Source organism: Alosa sapidissima, chromosome 10 (genome assembly GCF_018492685.1).
Source record: "Alosa sapidissima isolate fAloSap1 chromosome 10, fAloSap1.pri, whole genome shotgun sequence".
Lineage (NCBI taxonomy): Eukaryota > Metazoa > Chordata > Actinopteri > Clupeiformes > Clupeidae > Alosa > Alosa sapidissima.
Window position 1 is genome coordinate 37,319,379 of NC_055966.1, and position 22,080 is coordinate 37,341,458.

General features: G+C 41.5%; 1 long non-coding RNA gene across 1 annotated transcript; it reads right to left on the reverse strand.

Annotated features, from left to right (window-relative positions):
• Nucleotides 1-17,415: 17,415 nt before the first annotated feature.
• Nucleotides 17,416-19,185, reverse strand: LOC121721345. Its single transcript, XR_006034795.1, has 3 exons — nucleotides 18,879-19,185; nucleotides 18,722-18,796; nucleotides 17,416-18,629 (listed from the first exon to the last, which is right to left on the reverse strand). It is a non-coding gene; the product is annotated as an uncharacterized LOC121721345 (long non-coding RNA).
• Nucleotides 19,186-22,080: the final 2,895 nt, after the last annotated feature.

Here is a 22,080-nt window from a genome sequence, read left to right on the forward strand (position 1 = left end):
AAGGGATGGCTGTTTCCTTCTGGACAACAAGGATTTTGCCTTTGTGAAGGAAAAACGATTAGACGGCTCTTTGGTTTGTGATGTGATACAACATAATGATAGAGAGTTTCTTTGATGACCCCTGTGATTCCAGACTCAACATCGTTCGTGTTAGAGACCTCAGCAGAGCAAAGCACCAACTGATCACGAGGCACAAGTTACACCGTAAAGTTGTCTGCCGGTCACCCCGCCGTGAGGCAACCAACTCAGGGTATATTCGATTTCCTATGCTACATGGAGTAGAACAAAGTTGAACTGTTACTTGTTCTTCAATAGTTTGTTTGATGACAAATAGCTAAAGATGAAAATTGTCATTTCAACAAAGGAGTAGGATTTCAGATCATCTGAAATCATTAAATGGAAAGCTGCCAAGGGAGTTTGCTGGTCAGCACTGCTGCCACTCTGCCTCCACCATACTGCTGCCACTCTGCCTCCACCGCACTGCTGCCACCTGTGGACAAGGAGGAGTGCGAGTTATACAACAAAATTAGTTATTAGTTGTTAGTGGCAGCACTAGTATAAAACCTCTAAAATCTCTAAAAACAATCACAAATAGGGCAGTTCATCACAGTTCAACAATTGTGGTTTGGAACTAGGCCTACTGCAACTGGATTGATAAAAAGTAATGTAGTTGCAAAAATCTCACCTGGCTACCAGAAACATTAATGTCTCTGTTTCATAGCAGAGTTATTGCTAATCACACCATTTAACATGACGTTGAGCGTACATGACGTAACATGACCCCCAAGATTTTTTTTTTTCGGAGGGCGGATGGGTGGACTAGGGGGTGGCTCAAGGACTAGACCTATTCATGGAAAAGGCATGCGTGTTGGAAGTAGTTTTCAGCTAAAGAGACACTAAAAACATGTTTTCATGTATACCATTAACATTGCATAACAAATAACAAAGTAAAACATTAATTTGTAGAGTACCAAAACCAGACGTCTTTTGAGTGTAATCAGATTATGGCAATCATTTTTATAATTGTTTACAACTTAACTCTATGTCCTCATTTGAACCAGAGACTTTCTAATGAGGAGACACAGCACTCAAAAAATCCTCCATAGAAATGCATGGGGTTAGTTTATAACGTTGTCTACACATATCCCACCCCTTCCTCGCCAAAACGTCGACATGTGTATTGAGCCAATCGTGTGGTGTGATGTGACTACATTGAGCCAATTATATGCTGTGTTGTGCAGACATCGTGCCAATCATGTGTTGTGAACTCGCCGCTGGAGCACGGTTGGTGTCGTGAAGCCTTGCGCACACGCATTTCTGCCGAATAGGATGCCCGATGAGTACCCAAAAAGCGTTGCATTATGGCCGCTGAGTGGAGGGACTTTCCTAAAAGGACTTTGCTGGAACCCATTTGCAAGGATGGACGATGCTGAACTACAGATCCGCTACCCGATCCGGCAAACTTACATAGTGCGGTTATAGCCGAAAGAGGGATGTGAAGCGAATGCAGAAAGTGCCGTTCACCCTGTTAAGAGTTGATGAACCGCTGAAACGATTTTGGAAACATTATTTTAAGGTACAAAAAACTCTTTGGTGTTGCTTTAAGTATAAGTATATATACTCTTTTGATCCCGTGAGGGAAATTTGGTCTCTGCATTTATCCCAATCCGTGAATTAGTGAAACACACACAGCACACAGTGTACACACAGTGAAGTGAAGCACACACTAATCCCGACGCAGTGAGCTGCCTGCATCAACAGCGGCGCTCGGGGAGCAGTGAGGGGTTAAGTGCCTTGCTCAAGGGCACTTCAGCCGTGCCTACTGGTCGGGGTTCGAACCGGCAACCCTCCGGTTACAGGTCCGAAGTGCTAACCAGTAGGCTATGGCTGCCCCATAGGATGTAGGATGTCTTCAGAGAGTTACACTTGATAAGCATGATAGGTCTACTTTCGGCGCATCAACAATTGAAATGGAGGGGCAGCGTGACTTATTTCGGGAAAGGCTACAATCTTTGATAGGTGTAATCTCAAAAGTTCACTTTCTCTATCACTGAACTCTTGAATACAGTGACGGTACAAACCAATATCTGTAATGCAGTGGGTAAATTAACGTTACGTTAGCAGTAATTTTTACGTTTTATGCAAAAAATATATGGTTTATGTAACAAACCCTTCAAATTTGAGAGAGACTGAACAAAAATATGAGTTTATTGTATAGTTTTTGATGGGGAATTCAGAGAAACCCATGTAAAAAAAAAAAAAAAAAAAAAAAAAAAAAAACTGATGCATTTAGTCCAAATTAACTGTGCTAAAAAAGTAAAGTGAATGGGTGTCCAACTCTTTTTTTTGTGATCAATTTTTTATTGACATCAATTGTAATATTCAACACTTACAAATATTTGCTTTTCGTGTTATACGTTTACAAAATCTTCCTGTACAAGTGGAGTATATTGACGTCTTTTTGTTATAAGTTCCTTAATCACATCAAATGATATGAACACAGAACTAGGTTTCCCCACCCGCCACCCCCCTCCCCCCACCCTCCCATATACCCATAACCCCCCTCCCCCCACCCCACGGTCTGCTGAGAGAGAGAAAAAAAAAAAAACACCACACATTTAAAGGAAGAACAAAACAAAATAAAAGTAAAAAGAAAAACATAAATCACACCATGTCTAATCAGTCTCTACAGAAGTATCACCTGGTTCCTTGTCAATAGAATTCAACATATCAGAGATCTGCTTAGCCGCGTCTTTCCATAGGTTAATGGTTCTCCGTTTTGCCTTGTTTATCCTTGCTGTAGAAAGTTCAAGTAGGACAATGTCCAAGAAATAAGCCATCCACTGCTGCATAGAAAGTGAGTGTGGTGGCAACCATCTCTGCACGATCATTTTCTTGGCCGCGGTTGACCCCGCAAGCCAGATTTTCCTCTGTTTTTCAAACAGCTGAAGTTTGGAATCATCATTCAATAACCATACAATGGGGTCAACAGGAATTGGACGGCCTATTAAGTCACCTATGGTCTTTGCTATTTTGTGCCAAAATTCCTGTACTTCTTCACATTCCCATACCATGTGTAGAAAGGTCCCAGTTTGTTCTGGTTTACAGAAAGTGCAATGGGGACTTGGAATGGCTTTTGTTATGAACCTTTTCTGAGGAGTCCAATATGTCCTATGACAGATGTTAAAGTGGATATGTTGGTGGTTTGGGTTTTTAGAGCAATGAAAAATATTATCCCACACCGCTTCCCAGTCAATCATGTCGTTTCCAATATTCAAATCTCGTTCCCATACTTGAATTATAGGAAGTTTCCCTGTAATTGCCTCTATCATTGTCTTATAGACAGTAGATGCCACTCTCCTTACTGGAAAGTAAAAAAACAATTTCCAAATGGGGTGTGTGTCAAGTGGAGTTCCCCATGATATATCCTGACTTTTCAGGGCTGATCGTATGCGTAAATACATGTAGAATGTTGTTTTGGGGATATCAAATTTGGTTTTAAGTTCTTCAAAGCTCAGTAAACCTTTTTCATTGACAATATGGTCCAATGTATACACACCCCTCTCACTCCACATTTTGCATGTAAAGGATTTATTACCAGACACTAAGTGTGAATTGTGCCATAAAGGTGTGTGCTTATGCCATTTATTTGTGTAGCCCAAAAGTCTCTGCATGTCTAAGATTGGATATTGTGTTTGTGATGATAGGACCATAGCTTAAAGAACATTTTTTCAGACTAACACATTCAAAGGCCAAGTCCTCTATTCGTACAGGATGAATAAGTTGTTGTTCTATTTCTTTCCATGGAACAGTAGCTAAGGGGTCCAACCATATCTTAAGAGCACGTAATTGAAAGGCCAGATGGTATACTTTAAAATTGGGGAGAGCTAATCCTCCATTACTTGTGGTGCGCTGCAACGTTAACATTTTTAGTCTGGGTTGTTTATTGTTCCATATGTATTGTCTGATAAGTGAGTCAAGTCTCTTCCAGTATTTTACCGGTGGTGCTAGAGGTATCATTGCACTCAAAAAATTAACACGGGGCAGAATATTCATTTTAATCACCGCTACCCTAGATCTGAATGATGCTGGTAGTGCAGCCCAATTTTTCAAATCTCTCTGCACATTATTAAGCATACTCTCATAGTTGTCTTGAACCATTTTCTTCATAGATGTATGAATTGTAACACCCAGGTAAGTGATTTTGCTTTGTAATGGAATTGGATGATTAACTGGCCCTTTAACTGGTATATTGTTTAGTTTAAGCATATTAGATTTCTCCCAATTGATTTTGTAACCAGAGATTGACCCAAATATACTGAAGGTTTGTAGAATTTTAGGTATGGAGTCTTCAAGGTCGGCTATATATAATAAGATGTCATCAGCAAATAAGGATATTGAGTTGTCACATGATTTGAGTGGGTAATTGCAGATTTTGTTTTGTCTTATAGCTTGGGCCAACGGTTCCAAAGAAAGTGCAAATAGGAGAGGTGATAGTGGACATCCCTGTCGGGAGCCACGTTCGATAGGAAAAGGCAGTGAGTGTAGACCATTAGTTGAGACAATAGCAGTTGGGTTTGCGTATAAGGTGCGCACCATGTCAATGAATTTTGACCCAAGACCAAGTTTCTCCAATACTAGCCACAAATAGCTCCACGATAAGCGGTCAAATGCTTTGAACGCGTCCAGAGATAAAACTGCTGCAGGTGTTGTGAGATTTTTGGCTTCATGGATTATGTGTAGCAGTCTGCGAATGTTGTCCGCTGCATGGCGGTTGGGTATGAAGCCAGTTTGGTCGGGATGAACTAACTTCTCAATGACACGTTCCAAGCGTAATGCCAACACCTTGGAAAACAGCTTGATATCTGTCCCCAGTAGGCTTATAGGTCTGTAATTGGCACAATGTTTTGGATCTTTGCCTTTTTTGGGTAAGACTGATATAAGTGCAGTATTTGTTTGTTGTAGAAAAGTGCCTCTCTCCATAGCTGATGTTAAAGCTTGTAGGATTGTAGGTCCAAGAATATCAAAATACTGCAATAATAGTTCTGATGGGATTCCGTCTAAGCCTGGGGTTTTGCCCTTTTTAGTGCCCTTTAATGCAGTTTGAAGTTCCTCTAGTGAGATTGGTTGGCCCAATTTTCCAGCCTCAACTGGACTCAGACAAGGTAGCTCCAGATTTTTAAGAAATTCTTGACATTGTGCTGTGTTGGAATTGGTTGGGCACTTGTACAATTCTGAATAAAATGACTTGAAGGTGGTGTTAATATCCTGGTAATTTGTTGAGATGCCATTCTCTGTGAATATGCTATTAATTGTGGCCCTGGATTCATTTTGTTTTAGCTTGAGAGCAAGTAGTTTGCTTGGTTTGCTGCCATTGGAATAATAGTTTTGTCTTACTCTATGCATTAAGAATTCAGCTCTCCTTCTCAGTAAATCATTTAGTTCCGCTCGGTTTGTTACAAGATCATTATGAATTGTTCTAGAAAATTTACTTTTAAGTTTGTGCTCCAAAGATTGACACTGTTTCTCTAACTCTTTAACCCTTTCTTGTCTTTTCCTTTTTAAATGGGCTGAAAAGGAGGATGTAAAATCCCTAATAAACCCCTTTGTAGCTTGCCATACATATGCTGGGTCTGTAGTTGAAGCTGTATTAATTACTAGAAATTCGGCCATTTTGGCTCTAAACTCTATGTCAAATTCTGTGTTCTGAAGAAGAGATGTATTAAATTGCCACCTTCTAGATTTTCCCCCTGAAGTATTACAGTTAAATGTTGATATTATTGGGCTGTGATCTGATAAGATAGCTGGATCCATAACTATAGATGGAAACATTGGTCTCAATTCAGTAGAGCACAACATGTAATCAATGCGGGAATGTGATAGGTGACGCGTGGAGAAGAATGTGTAATCTTTGCTAGTTGGGTTATGAAGTCTCCAAATGTCTGTTAAGTGCAGACTGTCCACAGTTGTTTTAAACAACTCTGACACCTGTTGTTGAGCTGTCGTGTGGGTAGCACCTGACCTGTCTTGTTTTAAATCCAGCACTGCATTCATATCTCCTCCAACAATTAAAGAGTATTCGCTTACTGAAAGCGCAAGCAGTTCATTAGTTAACCTTGGGAAAAAAGTTTCATCTAATATGGCTGGTGCATATACAGAGACAAAAGCAATTTTCCTCTCCCCTATGTTGGTGCATATATAAGATACTCTTCCAGTGATGTCTTTGCTACATTTATCTATGGTAAGGCCGCACTTCCTTGATATCAGTATAGTGGAGCCCTTGGTCTTGGTATTGTCGCTGGATGAAGCTGCTACTTTGTAATGTTTATTTTGTAGGCGATTCACATCTTTCTGGCGCAGGTGTGTTTCTTGTATGAGCGCTATGTCTATACACTTTCTTTTTAGAAAATCCAAAAACTTGTGCCGTTTGACTGGGCTATTGAGACCTCTAATATTGACAGACATAACAGAAAGTTCAGCCATTTTCTAAATGTTGCTGCAGATTGAAATGTACTCTACCTGACTTCTCTACTAAAAGAATTTTCTTGACAGACTGTATAGTTACAAAAATAAGCAAGGTGTGATAAAAACATAAAATATAAAATCCCCCTTTCCCCCCGAGACCGCAACACCCCCCACACAAAAATAAGATACGTGGCCACATCAAACGCAGGTAACGCCAATCCCAGCCCACCCCTCCCTCCACCATGTAACGGAGAAAAAGAAACACAGGTCTTATGGTTTCCACATGTTAAGCAAACAGTTAGGTAACAGTTCCGGTCATTTTAAGTTGTAAAAGTAGGCTTACAATGAACAGTAACAATGGTAAGCCCTTTACGAGGAGTAACTGAAATGGATAACGTCATATGGCATAGGCCTACTAAAGCATAGCCATATGATCGCCGTTTACTTGCGATTTTGTCCATTCAGCTTAGAACGTTAGAATTGCGGCTGCACTTACATAATCCTCTGGAATAACTTTACCACAACAGTTGAGTTCTCATTTCCCACTAGGTGAGCTTGGTCGAGATGATTCAGACGACTCTTGTTGCAGCATCTCTGATGAGGTCATCTCTTCCTCCGGGCGTCCGCTCATACTCGCCTGATGATCCTGACGAGGTCGCACCTGCATGTCTGTGTCGCTCGCGTAATCATCCTCGCCCAAGTTTTCATAGAAGTCTTCAGCTTCTTTGGCCGTCTCGAATAGTCGCTGTTGTCCTCTGTGGGTCACTTTTAATGTGGCGGGATAGATGAGGAAGTTTGAGACCCCTTTCGCATGCAGCTTACTTTGTACATCCACAAACTGTTGGCGTCTCTGCATGGTGTGCGCACTGTAGTCTGCTTTGAATCGGATCGTTGTCGTTGTATTGTCCGTAATTGGCCCGGTTTTCTGTGCTTGCCTTGCCCCATTAAGGATTGCTTGGCGATCTTGGTATCTAAGGCATTTGAAAATCATGGTACGGGATCCCGGTTTTCTACCTTTTCCTTTCGCATAAATTCGATGTGCCCTCTCCAGTTCAATGGTGGGTCTGTTCTGTAGAGTGGGTATCCACACGGGTATCTGTCGTTGTAGAAATCCGATGGGATCATTTGCCTCACGGCCTTCCTCTAGCCCTGTAATACGTATATTATTGCGACGAGAGCGGTCCTCCAACTCAGCCAGCTTTTGCTCGAGTTCTTTCTGGTCGCTAGCACAGGCTTTGACAGACTTGCTAATCTCCTTATTATTTCTCTTGTTATCATCCACTTGTTGCTTAAGATCCTGCACAGTGGAATCATGTCTCTCGAGTTCAGTTCTGATATATTGCAGGGAGGTGTTGATTTCTTGTAGTGCTCCTTTCACTGCGTTTTGGACTACAAATTCGAGCGTACTCTGTTGTTGCTGCAGGACTTGAGCGATGATGGCTTCCATGTTTAGCTCCGCGTTGTCGTTAGCTGTGTTGGCGGATTTTTCCCTCTCTGCTGCTAATTTAGACGATAAAGATGCCGTTTTCTTCGCTGATCGCTGCATTTTTACTGGCTGAGGTGGTAGAAATACTTTTAACCGCAAAAGTAACAAAAAGACCTGATAAATTAGCAAAAAAGTGGAGGGTTGTGAGGAGCTCTAGTCTTCAGCGTCCATCACGGTTGTTGGTCACGTGACCTCTTCCATGGGTGTCCAACTCTTGAAATAGCATACATCTCCTTCCATGCAATCCCCGCCCCACCCCCACCCCCACCTTTTTCCCACGCTTAACGGTAGTGCTATATGTAGATAAATTACAATACTTACAGTATTTGAAGTAGCTGCACAACCATGCTAAATAGTATAGTTTTGGCACACAGTACACAGACACTTCTGCCATCATATCGGAATGTAAACTATACTCGTAAACATGCTAATTACGAACCATTTCTTTCAAAAATTCTAAAACAACAATGTTTTTTAATACTTCAAAATAACATTGTGTGTGTGTGTGTGTGTGTGTGTGGTTTTACCTGGTGAGTGAACTTTCTTGTGAGCTTGGACGTGGCATACATTTGGAATATTCCAGAATGCACTCAGTGTTCTCAGGGCAGCAGTCCTCACAACACACCAACTGCAAACAGAGGGAGACTAAGATTAATACGTTGCAAAACACACAGAACATGAAAAGACCATCACTGAAGCACTACTACACTCACATGCATCTTAACACATGCCTCAGAGCAAGTCAGGTACATCAAACAAGGGGCAAATAAGGGCTAGAAACACTACCCTTCACAAACTAAAGATCCCTTTACTTGTAGGCATGATATTGAAGTGCCACCCACCCATCACACTTGCCCCATTCACATCCATTAAATGACAGGTCTGTGAATGACCATGGCTATATTAAACTGCAGATCCTTAAATCAGTGGGTAGATAACTGATGTATTACTTAATTCATACTGGACCTCTTTACAGTCATAGCAACGCTACATGTATAGCACTACATGTATTAAGTTTAAATAATGTGACCTACCTATGTCCTATGGAAGTTCGCAAGGTAACGTTAACCGTAGCTATTTATTCTAACGTTAACAACTTTCATCTGTGTCTGCTAGCCTGCATGGTAACAGCCACTTTAAATGTAGCTAAGTTACTTTAACGTAAAAGCTAACTTACTTACGCCTGATATTTCATTCTAAAACTAAACAGACACACAAACAGATATGTTACTGGAAAAGTTAACATTAACAGCTAACATCGCTAGTGTTAGCTCACTACCTAATTCTAAACATGACTAACGGCTTTGATTAACATTCCATTATGAAAACAATATATTTCGAATAAATTCACGTTTTCAATTGGCATACAAAAGTACTGTATTTCTTACCTGGGATATGATGACAGCAGAGTTTGTACAGCTTGCACATTCAGTCAGAGGCATGACAGAAAAGTGACGGTTGAAGTCACTGGTGACTGGAGTTGAAAAGCAAAGATTCTAGAGTGCTATGCGAATTTGAATTTGATCAAGGGTGGGGGATAGGAATTGCTGTGTGTGCGCATGCGCTTATCAAATGGCGATGCGCATATGGTGGTCAATTCAATGACGTCAATTCCATATAATTTTGACGCCTTTTTTCTTGATATCAAATCAATCATATTGACCCAAGTTTTATAGACCAGTGACTACATGTTAGATTGATCCCTTGTTGGAACTCTTTACAAGCAAGCCATAGCTTGTAATGCTAAAATAGTATGAAATTATAGATGTTCAACATGGTGGTCAAAACCTTGACTAATTCTTGACATCAAATTGATATCACCGTGCCCGCTGGGTAGTTTCTCAGCTGCTAGCTCGGCTGATTTAGTATGTATATATAGAACAGTGTCGTCGGCGTATAGTTGTACCTCTGTTCCATGACAGTACTGTGGGCCATTGATGTAAAGACTAAATAGTAGTGGGCCTAACAGAGATCCTTGAGGTACACCCATTGTGCACTTCAAATTGCTAGAGCACACATCTTTGATTTTCACACACTGTACCCTGTTGGATAGGTATGATGATATCCAGGCAAGTGTTTTAGACGAAAGATTGAAGTTGGCGAGTTTAGACATAAGTACGTTGTGATTAACGGTGTCAAAGGCCTTACGCAAGTCTAAGAATACAGCTCCAACAACTCCACCTTTGTCCAGGTGTAATCTGATATGCTCTGTTAGGTGTAGGATGGCTGTTTCTGTAGAGTAGTGTTTTCTAAAGCCAAACTGGGCAGTGTTTAAGCCAGGGTTGCAGCTGTTAATGTGGTCAGTTAGCTGTTTTATGACCACTTTCTCTGCAATCTTAGAGGTTACTGGCAGTATACTTATGGGTCTGTTGTTACTGACTACATGACGGTCTCCAGATTTGAAGATAGGAGTCACAAGTCACTGTTTCCAGTTGTTAGGAAATGAACTATGTGCAATGGAGAGGTTTACTAAGTGAGTAATAGGGGAAATTAAAGTAGCTGAATTTTTTTTTAATTAACACTGTTTTCTGATGGAAAGTATCTGCTTTTTGAGTTCCTTAGCGAGCAGATCACTTTCTTTACTTCTTCTTCACTGGCTATGTCTAAGTCAAAGCCCTGCCCTGCAGCATTCAAGTTGCTATTCTGTTCCATAAATCTGAAATTGTTTCCTAGCTCCTGAACAGATTCAATAAAAAAAGAGTTAAATGTGGAGGCAATTGTAGCACTATCGTCTATTGTTTTGCCCTGAACAGTGAGCTGGATGTCATGTGAGTGATGTTGAGCTCTCCCTGTCAAGCTGTTAATTCTTTTCCAAATGTCTTTGCTATTACCTTTAGCCTCGTTCATAAGTTGGAGAAAAAAACGTGACTCTAAGTCAATCTAAGCTCCTTAATCACTTGGTTCCTTAAACCTTTGTAAGCCAAAATGTCAGTGTCTCTTTTAGTCTTAATGGCCCTTTTTAAAGTTGTGTCCCTATTATTCATCAGTTGCCATAGGTTTTCACTGAACCAAGGCAGGTTGGTCTTGTTTCTATTTTTTCTCTGGATTTTCACAGTGAACTTAGGGGTGAACGATTTTGGAAAAAAATCTAATTGCGATTTTTCTCACCAATATTGCGATTGTGATATGCGATTATTTTTAAGCTCTTTATCTTCTGTCTTATTCAATAAAGACAAGCAATTTATTATTCTATAGTATGACCAACACAAAATTAGATAAGTTTAACATAAACTGTTCTTTCCTGGAGCCCAGGCCTATGTTATGATGGCATTAGGTCATTGAATAAGATTGATGAATGAAATATTTTTTATTTAACTATTTTAATCACATTAGTAGACCTATATTTGTTGAACTTCCAGCCTTGTAAACATGATGAAAAAATGATTCTTATACGTTTCTATTTTGTTTCTATTTACAATTTCATGTAGATATGATCTATCGTTAGTTAACAGTTAGGTCTACATGCAGTGGCACTGACACGGCTTCTCCTTGTCCTGTGTTCTCCATACGCGCACACACACACACACACACACACACACGCTCCTCTCCTCTGTAGGCTACTTGCACGTGAATCGGAACAAACTACTGTAGATTGTTGCAGCGCAAATAAATGCGGCCGAATGACTGTTCCGCTCGGTGTTAACTAAAGGTTAACATCATCAACACCACAGCGCAATACGCATGCATGCAAATTAACTAGTTTGTTCATATCACAACAAAGCCAATCGCGGAGACAAAACTCTTTAAAGGAACCATATGTAAGATTGTGGCCAAAACTGGTACTGCAGTCACTTTCAAATTACTGTAGAGCGGTGTATCCCCTCCCTCTGACTCGAGGTTGCCAACCCGGATGCCGAAACGCTACTGACTTTGTGATTAAAAAATAGGTAGAGGGTGGCGCATCAGACCAAAACACAACATGACATGACAAAACACAACATCAACATCAGTTGAGGGCTGCAACTTCACTTTTTAAATGACAATATCCTGGCCGGACTACTGTTGTCAGTGATATAAGTATTTGAAATGAACATGATTTCTTAATGTCTAGTGACATATCAGGGCCATTTTATGATTAATTGAAATACATTTCTTACATACGGTTCCTTTAAACAGGCAAAGTTAGCAGCAGTTAGCAGCATGTATGTAGCCTAGAGCCTTAGCCGGTAAGCTAATGTTGGAACAGCTGGGTTTTTGGTGGTTAGCTGTGTCAACTACTTGTGGATAACATTATGCATCAATGCATTACCTGTCAGATAAAATGTTTGCGCCGCCAACCCCCTTGGATATTGCAAATGCCCCCACTGTCATTGTACTCCAGTTAACAAAGTCCCCAGTGCACAGGTGAATGGCTGCTGTGCAGCCTAAACAGTTGTGGATTTTTAATCGTCAGCTGGACAAGTGAACAAAGTTACCGGCCAGAGTAGCAGCACAGGAGAATTATGAACTAGAACCAGGAACATGGCAGGTTTGAGCAAAAGGTAATGAAGAGGTTTATTTTTAACCAAAGTAGCTCTACTGATCAGACCTTTTTTTGACACTGTTAGCTGGTCCTCTTGTTTACGTTTTTTGCTTCTTCAGTGGTGGGTGTGAAGAGTCGGTGGCGCGTCGGCAAGTATAAATGCGTTTTGGTGACGTCACATATTACGAAGCGTAATCGCAGCCTTTGCGGTTTGAAAATCACGTTTCATAATATCGCGATATTATCGCAAATGCAATAAATCGTTCAGCCCTACTCTGACAGCATTGATCTTTGATGTAAACATCTGACAGCTAAGCTCCAGATCTCCAGAGGATATTATGTCACTCCAGTCAATATTGTTTATCTCATTGTCAAATATATTGTAACGTCAGCGCAAAAGACAGTGCTAGCGTTCTCCCGCGCAGGGCATCCTGGGATACGAGAGCGAACATTTGGGGGGTTTATGTCTTTATATCTCCTTAGTTTTGGGTGTAATGTTAGCGTCTTTATTGTAACATGTTTCCCTTTTAGTTCTCCCTCGTGTGTGATCCTTTTTGTGTGGGGGGCTGCGTCCTCCCCTGTTGGTGTAGTGTGTGTGTCTTCTTGACCTGCCCCGTGAGTATTGTGTTCTGTGTCTTGGTCTGTGTGCTCTCGTTCTCAGCTAATAAACCTTTTGATTGGACAACTGTGTGTGTCGCTATCAAATCGTTACAATATTTTGTTTACTTTTAGGTATACAGAGAGCGTTTGTGTGGCGTTGGTGTAGTGTTTAGAAATCTTTTTTTTGGTTAATTTCCTTGCCACCAGAGTTAAATTGTGATCAGACAAACCAGTGATCAGATTATAACTTTTTGTTATTCTTTCACATTTATTAGAGAAAATTAGGTCAAGTTGTGTACTTGAGCATTTAGTGATCCTGGTTGGGCCTTTTATCAACTGTTCTAAATGGTATTTGTCTGTTATGACCTTTAGCTTTTTCCTTTTAGTCTTATCTTCCCAATTAAGATTGGAATTCCCCATGAGAATTATTTCTTTATTGTGATTACATTCTTTCAAGACGCCAGTAAGTTGATCATAAAGAGTGTCATTGGCAGTCGGGGGTCTGTTAAGTCCTATAATGGTAAAAGACATTTGCTGAGACAAGACACATTTCAATGCTATGTATTCCAGTGTAATTGCTGCCTTAAAAAACATGCGTTCGCATTTGATACCGTCTTTCACATATATTAGCACCCCACCACCTTTCTCGTCTGAAGCATTGGTACCCAGACATTGTGAAAACACTGATGGGAGTACACTGTTTTAGGCGCCAGAGGTTTTTTTCCGAAACGATCAATTTTGACATCTTCATTTCAAAAGGCTATATCTTAAAAGTGATAAGAGATAGAGACTTTCTGTAAATTAGAGAAATATTAAGGATGACCCAAAGTTTATGTAGAGATTAAATGTTTATATCTAATTTGCATATTATGACGTCATATGGTGGCGGCCATCTTGGATTATAGAATTTTCATGAAAAGTCGCATGTTTGAATGTTAAAATGCACCACTTCTTTCCCCCCAAAATGTCCCTCACCTTCTGTATGCTATATTGCACAATACTGAATGCTCAGGTAAATAGTAAGTAGTGAACAAACTGTGTAAATCATTACTAATAAATGGCAGAAGCAAACCAAATGCATGTAGCGGTAGACTGGCCTTTTGCTGTAGAGATTTTCCATTTACTACATACAGTAGGCACTCTGATTCCATGTATGGGGCACATATATATTATTCAGATGACACACAAGAATCAGGGTCCGCGAATAGAAGACCCAACACTTCATTTCAGGTAAACTTTTTTGATGCCATTAGACGATAATCTAATGCAAATACTCGCTGACGTTGACAATATCGCTCTGACAAAGTGGCTCACACCCACACTAGCTCCGGTATTGCACGCACTGATTCAATGCGCTGTAGCTCAAAAGTTTTGTTTAATCCATGACCTTTTTCGGACTCGGGGATGACGTATGACATGTCTGCCATCTAGTGGAGTGGATGTCGAACGAAATATGACACCCTATTTGACTAAATCGGCCGTTTTATTCAGTACCGCATCTTGTCGAGTAAACTCGACAGTGGCGCCTAGAGGGTTAAGTCAGTACCTCGGGTGTTTGTCCAAGTTGTTGGTTGGATAGCACGGCCATTTTTTAGGATTTTGACGTAAGTTACATATTGGCTCCATGGATTGAGGATAAAGCCGCGACGAACGTCACGTTCACGGCCGGATTGTTGTTGGTATGAGTAGCAGTTTCGCACGGATAGAAGCAGTAGTGCAAACACATAGTTTAAAACAAGTAGTCTTTGAAATATGTCAGTCAGCCTATGCTGTTTGTTTGTATATTTAGAATGTAAACCGGTTTCTTGTGGGAAGTCAGAATTGTTGTTTGCGTGCGCTCCCGCAGGACCAGCCAGCCTGCTAGTACGCACCGCCATTGTAGCGAGAGGAAGTGGAATTGGAAGTGGAAAGGAATTGTAGCGCCATTGTAGTGAAACACTCAGCACACAGTGAACACACCGTGAGGTGTCCCCCACTAATCCCGGCTCAGTGAGGGCTTAGGTGCCTTGCTCAAGGGCACTTCAGCCGCGGCCCACTGGTCGGGGCTCAAACCGGCAACCCTCCGTTTACAAGTCCGAAGCGCTAACCAGTAGGCCACGGCTGCCCCCCAAATGGTTGAACCATTTCACTCTGTGACTCTTTCTCAAGCCTTCTGAGGTGGAGTTTCTCTCTGTTGAGATGAATGAGGCACAAATGATGGTATTTCAGCTCCTGTGCAGTGGCACCAGCACCACTTAGTTTAGCGAATAATTTACCATCATTCAGTGTTTGTGCACATTCATGTAGTCTGTCATTCAGGTGCATTGTCATTCCCTAATGTAGGTCAGATTCAGCAGATAATGTTATCACAAAGAAAGCAAACCTGATCTATTATAAGTACTCTTTTGATCTCGTGAGGGAAATTTGATCTCTGCATTTATCCCAATCCGTGAATTAGTGAAACACACTCAGCACACAGAGAGGTGAAGCACACACTAATCCCGGCACAGTGAGCTGCCTGCAACAACAGCAGCGCTCGGGAGCAGTGAGGGGTTAGGTGCCTTGCTCAAGGGCACTTCAGCCGTGCCTACTGGTAGGGGTTCGAACCGGCAACCCTCCGGTTAAGTCCGAAGCGCTAACCAGTAGGCCACGGCTGCCCCAAAATCTAGACTTTTCTGCATCATGATCTGATCTAGACTTTTCTGCATCATGGTTCTGCGATGCTTTGTTTGGCCTTCATCTGCCTCGCTACATTGAGCATCGGATTGTTGCTTCTGGGCACAAAGTAACTTTTTGTTGTTGAACCGACAATTGCAGTGATACTTCACTTGGTTCCTTCTCAAAGTAGCTTCTATACCACCACCTTCATCCAGTCGTTCCAGGTCCAGGGTCACTGACATTTTGTTGATAGTGTGAAAGAGTGGAATGTTGGTGGTAATCATTTTATAGCCATCCTGTTGAGAAACATGATGGGTAGGTGGTGATCCTTTGTGTCTGTCTGACAAAGACAACATTTCATCCAATCAGTTGATCTCTTGGCTGACATGGGATTTTCATTTGCCATTTTGAGGGATTGTTGTCTGATTAAGGCCGAGGGGTATCCTTTTACCACCTCAATCATAGACATAGTACACATACAACTAGGTTCGGGTCACCTACACCTAGCCCGATCATTCATCCAGTGCCATTTAAGTCCCGTGTGATCGGTACACCTTCCAGGTAAGCATACATGAACAAGTCATATATTGCCCTGCTTACCCTTGGCCCAGCTCTCCCGCGCTGGCACAACCTGTCAATTCAGGTGCGGCTATCTAACTACATCTATTACTAGCTAATTGATGAGGGGCTATTAGACAGCATTTGGGACTATACACTTAGCTATACTATTACTACTAGTCAAGAACTACAGTGTAAGTAAAACTAGATCAGCTGACATTGAACCCCATACTGAGTTCCACAACAGTGAAGTCACCAGTGTGCCCTGGTTGTGTAATGACATTCACTCTATTAAATAAAACCTCCCTTAACACATTACATTGAGCTCTGACAGAAATGGTGGCCATCTTGAAAATGGTGGCCATCTTGAATTTTTGAGTGGCACACACCTTTTTCCATGAGAATGTTCCTTGAAGAATATTTGTACCAAATTTGATGATAGCATCACCATTTGAAAAATTGATGTAAGAATTCAAGAGAAATGGCAGTCATCTTGAAAAATGGTTGCCATCTTGAATTTTTGAGGGACAAGCACATTTTCAAAAAAAAAAAAAAAAACATTCTTAAGAGAGTATTTTCACAAAATGTTATGCCTACATCACTGTTTGAACGATTGACATAATGACATTTGACAGAAACAGCGGCCATCTTGAAAAAATGGCCACCATGTTGAATTTTTGGGTGGCCAGCGCCTTTTTCCCAAAAAGTGACCTTTAGAGAGTATCTGTGCCAAATTTTATGCTTTTATACCAATTTGAACGATTCTCTTGAAATATGCCATTAATCTGCTGCACTAATAGGCTAATTCTACCTGGTGGCGGAAACGAACACCCATGAAACGCCATTTTTGCAAAGATGGCTGCGGTCAATTTCAAACTTTTTTGACTGTAAAGTAGCTAGCCTAGCATGTGCCATTGAAATGAATGGGGGTGGGACTTAAGTCACTCTCTCCAGTTATATATAATACCATGAAACGTACTACGGAGCCCAGGAGGTGTCATTGCAAAATATGTTTGTGTATCGAGAGAATGTGCGCTCATTTTACTAAATTTAGTAAATTGTGCGCACATTTTATTATATTGTTCGCACGTTTTACTAAATTGAGAGCACAATTTACTCAAATGTGCGCACAATTTAGTAAAATGTGCGCACTATTTAGTAAAATGAGCGCACGTTTTCTGGATATATATCAACAAATATCTTGCAATTGTAGTAAGTGGCAGAAACCAATAAGTACTTTCGACTACGCCACCCCCGGGGAGTATGATCCCCCGAGGGAAAGTGAATTTATGGTTACAAACACCCAGATTGATCACAGTTACCACGTTTCACAATGTACCCGCACAAAGGCAATCAGGTTTGTGCAAATCAAAACAGAGACAAGGTTCTATTTCCAATCGTATAAATGTTTATTTATTTTCAAATATTTCTCAACTCTTTAAAATGTTTTTCAAAGGTTCTGTTAAATGATTGCGCACGTACACACTCACACACACATACGCGCTCACATGCAAACTGCTGTGGGTATGGTTATCGGTAGGCCCACCAGAAATACAATACAAACAAACATAAACACGTACATTAATTAATAAAGCAAAACGACAGAGGGCTTACCAGAGGGAGGACCGTAGCTATGGAGTGGGTCAGAAGGACCACACGTGATATACACTGCACTGCACACCCAGGTGCCGCTACACTACCATAAATGTGAACTCACAGACACGGATACCCACCACCAACGGCTTGGCCCCCTGCTGGTCATCCCTGGTCCTGCCAAAGAAAAGAAAAGAAAATACAATTAACACGGTACAGTGACCACAGGGCTAGTAGTAAGGTAACTCACAAACCACAGTGATAGCACACACGCACAGCAAGCTATACACACACAGCAAATATCGCACCCCCGAGGGGCACAGCAAAGTGCCTTAACCAACACAACAAGTCGTGAGGGACAAAATGTGAGGCCCACACAGGCCCTGTGAACTTGACCAATGCCCACGGGATACGTACAGAAATCACAAACGATAAATTAACAGAATAAATCAAAACACAAAACAATAAAATAAAATAAACCAGAACACAAAAAAATATACTCAATAGTGAGTGGGTAATACCCACTTACTCACGCGCCCCCCCACACAAAACTCGCAAGGACGCACACACACTGACACACACACCAACACACATACACTCAAGCACACACTGGCTGCAGTGGGCCCACACACGCTGCCGTATGCTATTGTGGTGCGCGGCCCCTCTCAGTGCGGTGCCGCCGTGAGACGAGACAAGCAACAGCGTGAGAATATCCTATAAATGAAAGAAACTCAATAAAAGCAGAACAGCAGCCGGAGCAGAGCCCGACGATGCAGAGGCGCTGCTCGTTGTAGGCCCAGTAGAGAGGGAATGAGAGTACCCGGCGGCCTACGGGCAGACAAACATTTCCAAATTAGCCAGGCCCATTACAAATTACTACTATTCATGGCAGCAACGGTATTAAGAGCGGCATTACTCACCCAAAGCCTGATATTTACATGCACCGGGGCCGAATACCCAGCTGATCTCGGAGGCAAATGTCGCGAATGTGGACCCTACGTGAAGGGAGGAAGCGTTAGCCACGGAGAAATGTAGAGACATAATTCTGAATAAATGCGTTGCCGGGCAGAGACGTACCAGAACGCGGAGGGAGGAAGAAGACTGGATAAACCACTGCAAAGGATGCAAGTAGTAAGCGCGTAGATGCGGAGCACAGATGAAACCGAGGGCTACTGCAGGAACGCAGGTCACCAAGTGAAACACTCTCCAAAGGGAACCGTGGGAATGCCGAACGCTGCCTCAGCAGGGATAGCTCGCGGACAAGCAATAGCAGCAGAACCAATGCTGATGCAGAACTGCGTGGAACAGGCAGAGCTTACTCGCCTGGCCGTGTCGGCTCCATGTTTTTAAAGACTACCGCTAACGCTAGACAACAAGCCAGCGTGATGACGTAACCGACGACGCCGCACGGCTGCGGCGCGCTTAAAGGTACCGGAGCACCACTACACAATGACGCCTCTAGGGTTCCGTAATAAACAGCAGGCCTAGCAGGGCGTCACAGAAGCACAGGACAATTGGCTCAATCAGAGCAAACAGTAGGGATTGGCAGTTCACAAGAGGCAAGGCTTAAAGGTTCTCCAAGTCCTGTTATACTGTTTCTAACATTTCTGTAACATGGTTTCTAAAACATTTTTTGTCACATACAGCAAACATCTCCTCATGATCCGATAGCATAAAAAAATGCCGTCCCAGCCTGGACCATGAAACATAACAAACTGTGTTGCCACAAGCCTTCACCAAAACATTACTGGAAGGCAGCATTACATCCAGTCCAGATTGCCTCTCTGTACGCTACAACAGGTTGCTTGGAACAGATGCACTGCCGGAGGTACCTTCACCTTTAAACGAGCCCCTTCTCTAAAAGATAGTCTTGTGAAAAGCTATATGCCTCCTGTACAGAACAAAACCTGGCTAGGCAAAAAAAGAGGTAACTATAAGTATGGAAACTGTAATCGCTGTAACAATATGGTCAAGACCAATACTTTTACAGATGTGACATCAAATCGTGAATACAGTATACACTCATTTATTAATTGCAATACCTCATTTGTTGTCTATAGATTTGAAAGTCCTTGTGGCTGTTTTTATATTGGAAGAACCAAGCATAAGCTTAAAGAAAGATTAGTAGAGCACAAATATGCTATAAGAACAAGCAACCACCAACACCCTACGGTGGGGCTAACTCATAGACGGTAGTATTATTATTAAGAAATAAGTTCAGGGTTTGTGCCCTTATATTTTGTAAAAGTTAGCGGGAAATAAACACTATTAAATAAAAGAAAACTCAAGTTTTGTAACCAAATAATATGCGAGCCCTGTCTGTCAGCCACCTACTCGGTTAGCAAGCCATTATCCTACATGCTAAGCACAGCCAGAAAAAAAAATTAATTGGGGGTTTGCATGGCGTGTCATCAAAAGCCGGAAGTCGCCATGTTGGCAACAAAGCACAGGCACTGATATAGATCCCGAACATCGTTAAGGAAAATGGTGAATTATTCCCGTGTTTTAGGTTGGAACAATAGGTCAGACAGGCATTTGGAATATTATCGGCTTCCAAATGTTATTAAAAGCCAGGGAAAGAAATGCCAGAAGTTATAAGGAGGCGCTTAACCAGGATCTACGAGGGAAAAATATGAACAACATCCGGATTTGTTTGGCACATTTCTTGTCAGGTAAATGAAATGTTGAACAAACACCACTAACCACACGGTGAGTTGCACAGTTTTGAAAACGAACGTTAAGGGTTGTTTTAAGGACATGTTTCTGCATGCCTGTAGGCAGCCACTCTGAAGTAGTCAAAGGTGATTCAAAACGAGTCAGAAAAGTCGAAACAGGACCCATCGTCAAAATTTCTGTGTCCACCACTCTAGTTCATCCAAAACAAACCAGAAAAGGGACTCAAAGTGCTGAATACTGGAATTATCCCTTTATATGACAGTTTGCATTGTCACATAGAATCATCTTTCCAAACTTAACATGGCCACAGAAACACCAGGCTTGCAGCACAATCAGAGCCATGTGACTCAGCTGAGGCAAATATTACAGGTTGCGAGGACACAGTGGCCATGGTAGATGAAAGCCTTGTGTAAAACTTGCCAACTAACTCTGCCATTATGGCTGTGTCGAAAATGTTCTTGCTTTTCTAGCATATCATACCCCAGAACTTTTCATCAAATACAATTTGCTCAACATGCAAAGCCTTTTCTGTCCAAATAGGCAGATTTGAGTTTGCAACTGGTAGAAATACTGGTGGTAGTAGTATACACTGTCTAACTTGTCACTTTTAACCAGGGCTTGAAAACAAAATTATTTTTCAAACGTTCCGTTCCGAACGTTTCAGGTAGGCCTATGTTTAACGTTTTCGTTCTTGCATGCGTTCCGCCACAAACATATCAGTCCTGAACCGGTTTGGAACGCAAAATATCGTTCGTTCTTAAAGTTCCGGCAGTGTTTGGCGGGCCTATCAAGTCTATTTTTGTGGACTTTACCTTAGAATAGACGTAGGCTACTCATTATTTCCCCTTGATTTAGCCTATACCGTAGCTATGCCCAAAAATAATTCATCCAAATTCATTCATAAGGCATCCAAAAACATTCAGATGGGCTATCCATCCCATAGCCTACAGACTTACTGTAGGCCTGACCTATGCCTATAAATAATTTCTTATCAAAAATATTTCTGGATACGTGCTAAACTCCTTACCTGGTTGTAGCCTAAGTTTTATCCATGTGGAGATCTTCAAAGGCTTGCGCTATAATTCCAACCCTGTTTATAAACAAACCTGTCTGTTGCTGACAAGGCCTATCTCAAATTTCCCGTTTAACTCTTCTACATAGAATAGGCTATAATTGCGCAAACATTTCAAATCCCGACTTTAAAACGACAAGGCGTGGACAGGCAAAATAGGCTATTACGCATAGGCTACAAACAATTTCCAAATCAGTTTCAGCTACGAGCTGGCGTAAGATCCGAAGTGGCAGATGGATAGGTTACATTACAACAGCAAGACAAAATATACACATTTGGACCAAAGGTCCATTTATTCATTTTTTTTTTTTTTCAAACTGCAGAAATCAAATTATTAGGCTGTTATAGAGAGAACGAAAAAAAAATGTTATTAACCGGTTTTGTGGATTTCAGAATAACGTTTGAACTGTTCCGGAACAGTTGAAGACCATTTTGTTTCCGTTTCCGCTCCTCGTAAAATTCCGTAAAATTCAGTTCGTTTTCGGTTTTCGTTCCTTGAACCGGTTCGGAGCCCTGCTTTTAACACAGAAT